At 41.6% G+C, this 12,257-nt stretch overlaps 1 long non-coding RNA gene across 2 annotated transcripts in view; it reads right to left on the bottom strand.

The window, feature by feature from the left end:
- Window positions 1-5,615, bottom strand: part of LOC138681836 (uncharacterized) — a 48,764-nt gene extending 43,149 nt beyond the window's left edge. For both annotated transcript variants that reach the window (XR_011322043.1, XR_011322044.1), the window contains exon 1: window positions 5,329-5,615. This is a non-coding gene — a long non-coding RNA (uncharacterized lncRNA). The remainder of the gene's footprint in view (window positions 1-5,328) is intronic.
- Between the last annotated feature and the right edge of the window lie 6,642 nt (window positions 5,616-12,257).

Genomic DNA, 12,257 nt, shown 5'->3' with positions numbered 1-12,257 from the left:
GCCATTCAGATACCCTTCTGTTCAGCAGAAAGAACAAGTTTTCTATCTGACTTCAGTGATTATTACCTTGCCTTCCAGGGATGTCACATCATCTGCATTCCCCAGGGAACTGAGGACATATTAGGTACCTAATCCACACTTGCAGAAAGAAGCATTGCAAATACCTTTCACTCATTGCAAAAATTTAGTATGTAGCAGCTAATTTAATACACAGCATAGTAACCGCTTAGAAACAGTTCCCCAGCCCCACCTCTTCACTGCTAGGAGCACTCCAAATAAATGGAAGTCCTGCTCCTGACAGAGCTAGAACAGGAGGCAAGGGTCAATAAACCTCAGTCAGGGATTTCATATAAGATAATAGGCATAAAACAACATAGCTTTGGCTGATAAGACCTTGCTACAAGGTCATATGGCAGAAAAAGTGCAATAGATTCTAATCACAGTAGAGGAGATAGATTTATTTCTGTGGGATCTCATGAAGTGTGGTCACAAACAAAGCATTATCAGGTTGGCCAAGTTGTTAGAATGAGCATCCACAACAAAATAATTGAGATTTTACTTCAAAACTGCTGTTTTGAAGCAAATATAGCAAAAAGTTCACACTTTTGAGTGAGAACCAGATGAAAGAGAAATAAAATATTTGTGTTGAAAGCTTTGGGTGCAATAATGCAACAGAAATAAAAGTATTTAAATTTTATATTACAAACACCCTAATTCTGGGGATGAAAGGGAGAAAGAAGCTAATTTTCAAAGAACACCACAACTGATGACTGAGGTCTCCATTGCAGAGAGTCATAAAACTCCAGCATGCACTTGGCTACAAGTACTCAGCCATGCTCATTTCTATTTGTCAAATATAGTCTGGATTTAACTGTGGTTCTCAAGTTTCTGCCAAGGTTTATACAAAACCTGAACCTCAAATGTAATGAAAGAAGGTTGAAAGAAGAGATCTGGCAACAACCTTTCAGGTTTTATTCAAGTAGGGCTTTAATTATGGAGGAAAGTGGACCTGGACATCCGTCAGCACTTTAATATAGTGTCTTCAAGTGTGACCACATTGTTTAACTCCTTCACATCAAATTGAAATGTTTATTTTGTAGTATCACGCAAAAGATTTAAACATAATTGGGGTTTTTGGGCATATCAAGGAACGGATCAATCAGAAACAAAACCTAATCCAAACCAACTCAAGCTCAATCCCCTCTTGAAATTTGGGGTTCTTTTAAACAGAGAAATTGAGATCTTCCCTTAACAGCTCTTCTCTCTTCCTAAGTGCCTTTCTCTCTTCTGTCCCTATAGACCCTTCCCAGGTCCCACTGTTTAGAAACTTGCCCTTTTAAAGCACTTTGGAGTTAATATCTTACAGATACTTGGAACAAATGTAGTAGAACATTTCTACTTGAGCTGGAGTCACTGGCTTAATGCTGTATATGCTAAACTGCCTTGCACAAGACAAGCTCTTAAATTATACAGAGGCACAATGACTCTACAGACGTTAGGAGAAAGCCTTCCAAAGCCTTCACTCTCTGAATGCAGGAGAAAATTATGTGAGCATGGAAGATTGGCAGGGGAGGAAATAGAGCCTGTAGCTATTACCATTCCTTTTCCCATACTCAAACACAAAAATGATTAGCTACTGTAACCTGGAAAACAAGCAATTGCAACTAAATTTCACTAAATTTGTTGCTTAGAAAAGAGCTTAGGTGAGCAGCAGAACTCTTCCTCTTGGATAGATGTTTCATATCGCAGTGGTGGCATCTTAAGCCACCTCACCAGTGCCTACTCTTGGTGTCTTGACTGAGACCTGAGCGGTTCTCTAATGAATCTAACCTAGGCTTTCTTGAATTATATGCCTTCCTGAAGACATTTCCATGCACCTTTGGTGTCCACGCTCTTAAGTATCCTCCTATTCTTCAGCTCTCCTGGCTTCACGACTGGCATGTCTTTAGTCCTATATATGTTCTTCCCATCTCCCATCGAACTGGTCAGCCAATCTACGTCTGAGGATAGCTGTGCCTTCATTATTTCATTTTTAATTGTTTCTTTTCTATAAAATTAATACCTTGTTTTTCTCTGATCCATTCTCCTCCTCCTTCGGGGGGGGGGGGGCAGGGAGAGAGAGAAAATTTAAAGGCAAATCCCCAGTGGAACTAATTTTCATCACCCTTGGCACTTCTATAATTGATTGCAGCTCTCACTCCATTGCTCTAATGAGAGGAGCGAGAGCTCTTTTGCCAGCGGATGGGTTATGAGACCCTCAGGTTTCCCAATAATACACTTTATTAGCAGGACTGTGCAAATGAGAAACGGAGTCCCTCTTGCTCATCTAATAATACCCAGGACATTCAAATTAGTTTCTTTTCCCCTCTAGCACTTGCTCCCATAGGTTTTGGATAAGCCATCCTTGCAAGATTGGAGAGTACTGAGCATCCCCGAGCCATGCAATCACATATCCTCTTTCTGCTGCTGGAAAAATGGCCATGATCCTCTGGGCATGGCCCAGGCCATACCCTGGATGCAGAAAGAACAGCAATTCCACAGAGCTGAGCTCCTTCGCACCCCACATTGTCCTGCTGCCTGGTCCCTGCTTTCCTCCCACCACATCGGAGCCGTGATAATGGAAAATGGGGGCAGGGAAGAGCCTGTTTTCACCCCCAGGCAGGCTCAAATGATACCGTTTCCATGGTTATTTCTCACCATAGTTTTTGTATGAAATATGTTGTGTTTTGTCTCATTGACACTTCAGGGGGACACTCCAGCCAGTAATGTACCCTCCAACTTTTAATTATCGAAGTCAGTTACACAAAGCTTCACCTGTTTTTTCTTGGCAAAACAAATCATATGCTTGATTAGAGCAACAAATCCAAGGAATGCTGCAGCTCCTCATTCATCTAAGATTCAGCATGGTTTTTTTTAAACCAATAAGCAAAGTTGGAGATACATTCGTGGCATCGCACTCTTGATGTCATCAAACTCTGAACGAGGCCTTCAAATGAGACAACTGGTTGTCATGACACTCAAAACAACTAGACCCACCGTTTTATTGTCATCCTGTGCTAATTTTCCCAAACTATCAGCATTTTATTCATTAAAAAAGCTGAAACATAGGCAACCACTGCATGAAGAGCTTTTTCAGCTGCCAGAGAACCGGCCTCAGACATGGATGATTTCAGAGGAGGTTAGGAGTGTGGGTACTTTGTGTTTAATGGGGAGATGCAACTGCCCTGAGGATTTCTCCATCCCAAACTCCGGACAATAACTACTGGTCACATCTTCCAGCTAAAGCACATCAACACAGGGCTGCTGCTTTGAAGAAGAGCAGGAGAGCACACCATCAGAGAACCCACAGCAGATTCTTCTCAAATATAGAATCAGAGCAGTTGAGTACAAAATCTTCATTTTTATGCTGTCATTTCTAACCATGACCATATTTCTTGTCATATGTTTCATTTTAAGCAGATTGCATTTGTAACCTGGTCAAGTTAGTGTTTTTCTGGAGCAATGCAGACTGACCTCCAAGTGCCATTCTGGGGGATGTGCAAAGTTGTGTGATCGATGACACTTCAGTACAGTTTATTGTCTGAAGAGTCCTATCTCATGCATGTGTTTCAAATATACAACATTTAACAGTTGTACCTGACTTCTGTAGAACCTTTGTTCCTTAATTAACTTTACAGACTATCACTAAGTGGTCTTTTAACACTAGTGTCAGGGAAGAAAGTGTCTCAGAGACAATAACTCAATGGGAAAGTCAAACGATCTGTTGCAAGCAAAAAGAAAATAAGTGCCCAGCCTGGGACTGAAAACCCTGAGGCTCATGCCCTCTTAACGAATGATATGCATCTGTATATGATTTATTGGAACATTTCGTAAAATATTATAGAACATCAAGTTACTTTGAGATGTATGCATTTCATTACTTATCATGTGTGTTTCAGTCTATGACAAATAGTCTTAGTTTCCACTGCACGAAGTCTATAAATATACGAGTTGTTATAATCAGAAAAAGATAGCATTTTCTACATGCTTGCTTGCTTCCTTCTTGAAGTAAAAAAAAAAAAAAAAAAAAGTCCCTACGTTCAGCACTATCCCCAGCTTGATCTCTACTGTCACCATCAAACCTGCAAACTGACTTTGGCACTACATTGCACTAATCAGTGCTTTACTTTTAATGCACCGATATGTTACACTCGAAACATTTTTTTCAAGCAGTTCAAGAGACTTACATCTACATTAAAAGTAATCACAGGCAACATTTTACACTGATTGATGAAATAGCAAGATCATTTTGTGTACTTCACTTAAGTATCTGAAAGTCTCCAAAAGCATATCTTGCATCATGAAATGCACTTGGAATCACTACCTTATCCGTACAAATCACCAGGAAAATATTAATGCATCTGCTCTCAGAGGAAGGGAAAAAAAAACGGACTCAAATGCTCACTCTGCTCTAAATAATTAAGCATAACCAGCAGAATTGAGAGACTGGCAGTGCAGATGTTTCTCTGTGTTGTTAGTGCAGCCAATGGGCTGCAGATTTCCCAGCTCCCCTGGTTCTTCAGCTGCTTTCAGCAGCTTCACATTCACATTCCATTAACGGGGGACAGTTAATTCTGTCAACTGTGCTGCTTTGAAAATCGATGCAAATAAAAAACCAACTTCTAACTGAATGTCTTTCCCTGTGTGAATATAACAACTTTTCCCAGTGACAGAAATTCTGCAGTGAGTAGTGGCAAGCCTTGCTTTGCTGAAACCTCCTGCAAACCCACACAGCAAAGCCAAAGCCTGATGTTAGTAACAGTCATCTCTTTGCTGAAATCACTAGAGTTGAACCCGAGAACAAAATAAGGTGAAATTTGATTAGATATACATTTTCTTTTTACTTGGACAAATCCTGCTTAAATTTATACCAGCACAACCGAGCAACTGCAACAACAGAAGTGTATGACTCTACTGGCATATGTACTGAGATTTATGCATAAAGCTATCCATAACTGAACAGGCTTATCACCGCAGAAGAACAAAAATAATGTACATAAGATCTACAGTACACATAACCATTACATTTCAATTTGTTTTCTGAAGAGACACATATTCTCTATGGGATAATCCAGTCCTGCAATTTAATTCTTTTAAAAACACATGCAAGGCACATTTAGGAGGGCTTCAAATCCTTACGTGTCAAAAAGGATCACATCACTTTCTCAACCAGAGTATAGCATGCACACACGCTACTAGAATTTTACCATTAAATTACTTTGCACCATGTCCAACAACTCCACCTAAAAGCCATTGCTAGAGGCTACAAAAAATCTCCGTAGTACTCACAGGCCAGGAAGTACTCCAGGTTCATGGTTATTCTGCTGCAGCAATGTCAGAGCCACTGACTACTGTGCACTGCGCTCTCCTGGGATGAATCCTGTCTAGGAAAGGCAAGCCCTTGTCACCAATCCTGTTGGCTTTACTTCATTACTCTGAAAAACAGGTTTTCTGGCAGCCAGCAATCCTTATCTGTGTGGACTGTTAACAGTAAAGAGCCTTTCCCTCCTTGCAACATAGCTGTATATCTGTCTAGAAGCGTAAACCAACTTCAGGGACCCAGTAAGAGCTTGTAGGAGGACCCAGAGTCTCTCTGAGCTTGCTAGAGTGACAGCAGATTTTCCTCTTCCCCAGTAGCTGGCTGTTCTGCATCTACTTCTATTGCAAAACACTGGAAAGGAAAGAACTAGACCAGACCCCAGCTTCAGACCTCTCCGTGCGACCAAGATGAATTCTACAACTTCTTTTGAACTGAAGGACTCCTCTAATTCTTCAGTCTCGATAACACAAAGAGGGACAGATCTTTTTAGCTTAAGAATTGAGGTCTTCTAAAGCTCGTGCTTAAATACAAAAGGATCAGAACAAAAATACCAACACATTATCATATATAAACATTTAATTCCTAGATCGTATCCTGTTAAGCACAACCCCGGGTAGAGTTACATAAATTGTGTTTACCAAATTAACACAGCACAAGTCAAAGTAGCCATTACAATTTCACTGCCACTTGTCCATCCTAAGGCAGTGTGGAAAATATAACTGTTGCATTAGCAAATCTAAGGCAGCAAGAACCTCAGTCTGATTGGGAAGACTAAATTTGTTTTGCTCTGGCAGAAAAAGCATTATTCTGGATGTCTGTCCTGCCTTGAAGAGCAGCTCTTCATCCATCCAAACCCAATGTTAGAAAGATAGAGGGGAGAAGTTGTGTGGGAAAGTCACGATGAGAGACACTTGTCTCATGGCTTAGCCAGGACCCTTCTGAGAAGGCAAGGAGACTACCAGAACAAGTGTCCTGAATGATTTTGGCCTGAAGTCCCCCAAGACCTCTTCCCCCCCAATAGATACAGGCGAATAGAAAATCGGTAGCATTTCGGGTCAGGGTTCCACGTTGTACAACGTGCTTCCCGCTTCCACGCAACATTAGCTGATACCTCGAGGAGAGAAGACACAGGACCCTGGAAAGGAGACCCTGACTTACAGGGCCACCTCCTCACATCATCTGCCCTTTGCAAGCCTTCCAGCCAATTTAATGATGACCTTCACCGCAAGTCTCAGGAGGGAAGCCGCAAACCAAATGGAGGGGGAATGAACTGACAGCAATTTTATAGTCAAGGCCACTCCCAGAAAATGCCCACAAAAATAAAAGAAGTGGTAGCGAAAGAAAGAAGTTTGGGTCAATGTGCCCTTGTTGCAAGTAATCTGTACTCCAGCATGTCCTGTAAAATTTAGATTCCCAGACGTGCCTGTAACCAGAAACAACCATGAACCATCCTCCCTGAAGTCAGGATATAGCTCCTGATCTTCCAGAGATATCGCGTGAGACCTAAGATGGGAAAATAGAATTAATACCAAAATCCACCCCCCTAGATCATTTGTTTTTCCACAAGTACTTTAAGTACACAAAATAGGAAGCTCTTCAAGAAAACAGATCTTTGTCTTTCTACGCTTTATGCAAAAACACAAAACAAATTTTTGCTGAAATGAGACACACTGTCATTTGCCCGTAACTTACTTTGATTTAAATTATATCCATAAAAGCAGCGTGGCTGCTTAGTGCCAAGAATCATGTCTCAGTCTTGGGATGTTTTCTGCCATGGACTAACGCACCTTCTTGCATTTTGAGAAGTTAATATAGAATTATTGTGATGTTGGGAAATACATTTAGGAAATATGACTCGGAACACCTCAGTAACAATACAGGAGCTGAAATGTCAACCATTTACAACAGCTCAGAAAATAACCTTTGGCATCTGGTCGGTAGAATCCACAACAGCGAAACTGCACTGGAAGAATACTGTTAATTATTTAAAAAGTGAGCAGAGCCCAGCCTGGACCAAGAGTACCTATTCCTCTGAGGGAAATAGTTGAAGATAACAGACTTCAAGGAAAAAAAGCATCCACTATAACTGACTCAGAACTGACAACTCCCTGCTTTTCTCAATCCTCAGCTCTTTTTCCATGAAGATAGTGCCTTGACAGAAGGCAGTCATTTCTGGCATCAGCTATGAATGAACTAGCTCGTTATCAGCAATTTTACAACTTCCTGCGCTTAGGAACAAAGTGTCCCAAAAAAAGAATCGCTGCGCTTGTTCTCTCTCTCCTCGAAACTGCCACACGGGCTTATCCAGCACAATGAAAATAGATGTTAGCAGCTTTATTTTGGACAAACAATTCAGAAGGCAGTAGGGGGGAGAAGAACAACAGCAGAGGTGAAAACAGCCCCCAATCCAAGAAGGGGGACGGGGAGCACCCTTCTCTTCAGCAGAGCCAGAGGGACCTGGTGTTAGACCAGTCCCACAGCAACCGAACTCTGGGGGCTTCAACATAAGTATGAAATAAAGGTAACGGCAGATATCACACCATTTCTTAGCTTGGGCACCATTATTTCCTGGGAGACACTACATTAATTGTGTGTAAACCAAAACATGCAAGTGGAATCTCACTCTGGTTTTGGGAGCAGGGCATGGGGATAGGAGACCGCAGGAGATGGGCACTATTCAGTGCTCAAGCACGTCTCTGTAAGCATGACTCAGGTCTACACTGCTCAGGTTTTACTGCAAGCAAGACAACAGAAATATCCAGCTATTCAGTGTCCTGTGAATATTACACAGGGGAAAAGCCTTCATGTGCAAAACACCTGCTCTGCTGGGAACTGCAACAGACTTCCCACCCGAGGCAGATATTTCACCCTTGAAAGCAACGAGCCCACCTCACCTACATCCTAAAACAGCTTCATCTTTGTCTCGGTATACCTCTGCCATGAAGTTCACATAAGGAAGATTCCCTGAGCTGGACTCAATGCAAAGGTATGATTAAGAAGCTTCTTTTTATGGTCCTCACTATTGGTTGAAAGTATAAGTTATCTTTATAGGATGTCCATCTTAATATTGAAAGGAGAGCACAGACACAGGAGAAGAGACATCTGTAAGGATATCATGCTGCAGGAGTCCTGCATTAAAGCACACTATCTAAAGTCAGACCTGGCTGGTAGAGACCAACTGGTCTCAAAGTGCTCACAGCTAATCACTTTTACCAAAGCTATTTTACAGCTAGAGGGACTGATGAACAGATGGCTGAAATGCAATGCAGCAGACCTGCAGTCAAGCAAGACACAGTAGTTTTTGGCCCCAGCGTGATCCTCTGCACATGGAGAAAATTGTCCCTCGTTCCAGCCAGCGCACTTTCATTGCATGAGACAAGATTGATCGCAAAGCAGCAAACCAGCTGGTTTTGTCTAAACTCAGGAATCCCTTAAAAATCCAAATCCATGTTTTCTTCATAAAAAAAAAAAAGCCCTCTGTCGGGTTCAGCAACAGCACACATAGAGAAGTCACAGAAGTCAGCCCCAAAACAGAGGGAAGGGAGCAGAAATTACATTTGCAGAGCAGGAAGCAGACGCTTCTGGCAATGGTTCTGCTCAGCCACCAGAGCGCCTCGAGGAGGATTATGCAAGAAATAAACTCTCCGTTTAAAGTATGTAAACTGATAAAACAGCCTTGCTTTGATGCTTGCTCTGCAAGAAGCATTTCAGCTGAATCAATAACACAGCGTTGTTCTTTCACTGCAGTGACACTGCAGCGTCTGCAGAAATATTTTCACATTTCAGCTGTAGTGTTTATTCCAGAAAGTGCAAAGTTTGTGGTGCTTATATTCTGGAGATGTAATCTGTGACAGTACATTGCTGCAACTGCTCAGATTTTGTCATGGGATGGATGATGTAGGATTTAGCCTTCTGTAATGAACAGCATGCCAGATTTATGTGCATATTGTATTTCTCCAGTAAGAATGCCTGACTTTTTACAGAAACCACAGAGAGATCCAGGTGGAGAAGTATTCAGGATATGACAACCACCTATTGCAGATTAGATCAGAAAGGGAAGCAGCAGCTGAGTTTAATACATGGAGAAAAAGTCAGGTTTAGTTTATGTCCTTTTCAGAGCATCTAAAAAAAAAAAACACCATCCATTTTAAACAGTCCTAGTGCATCACTGGTAGTCTTTCCATGCCAAAGTTTTTGTATTTGGCAAAATGAAACCAACAGGGAACATAGAGCTGTGGACGAGTATCAAAACAGGGAGGATAGGCAAGCAGAGGACATGCTGAATTTTTGAGTGCTCTGAGTTTCGAGCAGACCTAGACTCTGTTGCAGTTCATCTCCCATTTGGCACTTTTTTCCCCAAATACAAGTCCTTTGCTATGTCCCAGGTGCAGTACATCAGTAGTTATCCCAGAAGTAGGGCAAACAAAAATCTTCCTTGTCTTTATAATAGAGGTTTTCATTTGAAGAATCAACAGTTTTATTTAAGGGAAAAGGGATTGCAAAACCTAAAACCTCTATCACAGCCAGTACTTGGAGTCATTCATTCTCAAAAGGGCTGTTGCTGATTGCTACAGTGTCTATCCAGACAGAAAATACCTCACTCGCTTTTCCTGAGAGCCTTCTGTGTTATTCCTTTTCTGCCACACTGCTCTATCACTCTTCTGTCCTCATGCTCCTTTTGCTGGAGATTGCAAGACCCCTTTCTCATCTGGCACTTCTACACCGAGGTCACAGTATCCTATAAACAATGAACCAGCTGCTTAGCTGTAACGAGCACAGGCTGCAGCATCTGCACATTAGCACGGCCAGACCCTATTGCCATACCCTCAGTGATCTCAGTCCTGAGGATTGCTCCTTCAGCTGGATCCCAATGAAACGTGGTCACATTTTCCATAGCACCATAGCAAAGGCTTTTATTCTGTAAAGCTTTAAGAGGTGCAAATATTTGGATGGCTCCTAAAATTAGATGGGGCTACTGGATGAGAGGTAGCCAACATCTTCAGGTGCTCTGAGCCTACTACATCAGCCATTTAATTCTCTATATTTGAAATATTTTTGCAATGGTTTCTGTGCCAATGGAGCTGATGTGATTCATCAAGCAGCAGCAGATGTTAGCTGAGGAGAAAGCTGCTTCAAGGACTAAGGGCAGTAGTGGCACTAGCAGAGTTCTCCTAGTGCAAGCTCTTATTTCCTTGTATCAAAACAAAGCCATGACAGGGTGCAAGGCATTCCCATTTTGACTTTTGTAGAGATTCTCCACACTACATATGCTTAAAAAAAAAAAAAAGTCATTTGAAAGAAAAAGATTGAAGCATGGCACTGTGACATTGTCTAGAGCTCCATTTAGGGAGCAGTGCATGAAAGAAGTTCTAGCTACATCACATTTCAATTTTTTCCATTTAAAGTTTTCTGTAACTTTCAGCTGGGAAAAAAATATGAAGAAAATTTCAAAAGTCCTGATTTCTGTGCTAATATGCAGAGCCAAAGTTCATCTCTTTCTTTTTTTTTCCTCCTCCTTACTCCATTATCATCAGTGCTCCAGATGGATTGAGCGAGCCACACAACGCTGCAGGAATGAGATGAGGGGAAGAGACAGAGGCTGACAACAGTATAGACAAGAAATTTTCCAATCTCTTTCTGTCCTAGAGTTCTTTGAAAGCTTTCCTTCTTTTGACAATAGCATCCCAGTTCCCCACTTCATTCATTACCTTCGTTTGCAGACACCTAGTTTTTAATTTTGATCTAGGCTTCTAATGGGAAAAGGAGCATCACTCTTCAACTTCTGTTTTTAATTTTTTTGTTTGACCATGATCTTCACTATTCTTTTGCCTTCTTCCCTGAGGTATATTTTCTTCCTCCTTTCTGCAACTTTTCCCCCCTTTATTTTTCTTTCTGTATTTTCATGATTTGATTTATTCTCTCTCTCCATAGTTTTCATCTTTACATTTCATAAGACATCAGCTATAAACTCCACTTTCACCTACCAATCCCTCACTGCTGCTGACACACGCTTCAAGAACATATCTTCTCTTCCTTTCTATGTGTTGGTAGGAAAGAACTGCTGTCAATGCTGACTCCATTTATTTACTCTACAATGTGACCTTTCTCATCCCAGATGAATTGTTTAGGATGGCTTTTCATGGCAAGAAGTAGCACCTTCTCCCTGTTCCATTTTGACCTCTGCCTTGCATTTCTCTTCGCTCCAGCTTATGGAAACAAGTCACAGAATCGTGTGAACTGTCGAAACAAGAGGCACAACTCAGCAGTCTGATGCTGCTCAGTAAGTGCAGAGCCTTGGGCTCTCTCCAAAGAGATTTGCCATTTTTTATTACGCAGAAATAGGGTAAGTCAACACATATGACCTCAGCAAGCCATCAGAAAGTACATGGTCAAACTGGAACAGGGTCACTGAATCCTGAGAGGGACTTTTTCCCCCCCCGTCTTAGTGAAGCAAGGGTCATCTCTCTTGGGGTGGAATGTAACTGAAGTACTGCCAAGACATCCATGGGAATTGCATCAGTTGGGCGGGCATACAGCACTCGTAACAGATGATGACAAAAGCACTTGGGAACAGACTCTGAACATCAATTGCCCTTTTGGTTTTAAATCATACAGTTACTGCTTCATATTTTGTGTAATTTTTCCAATGGTTTGTCAGTGCATTTGTTGCTGCTGTTAAGTAATATTACTTTGGAGGTCAGCTAGATCGCCTGTTTTCTGATGTTACTCATATTTCAGTTTGCCTCTCCACTCCAGTTAGAGATAAGAGTCCACTACACTGACCACTGTACCCAAACCAGCAAAAAGTCTATCCCAGCTGTAAAGGGTTTGCAGCCTGCGCAGAGATAATATGGGGAACACAAGGTGGTTGTCTCATGCATAAACAAAATGCTCTTCC

This window comes from Haliaeetus albicilla, chromosome 24 (assembly GCF_947461875.1).
Source record: "Haliaeetus albicilla chromosome 24, bHalAlb1.1, whole genome shotgun sequence".
Classification (NCBI taxonomy): domain Eukaryota; kingdom Metazoa; phylum Chordata; class Aves; order Accipitriformes; family Accipitridae; genus Haliaeetus; species Haliaeetus albicilla.
The sequence above is the reverse complement of the archived record's forward strand: the minus strand, read 5'-3'. Positions and strand labels throughout refer to the sequence as shown.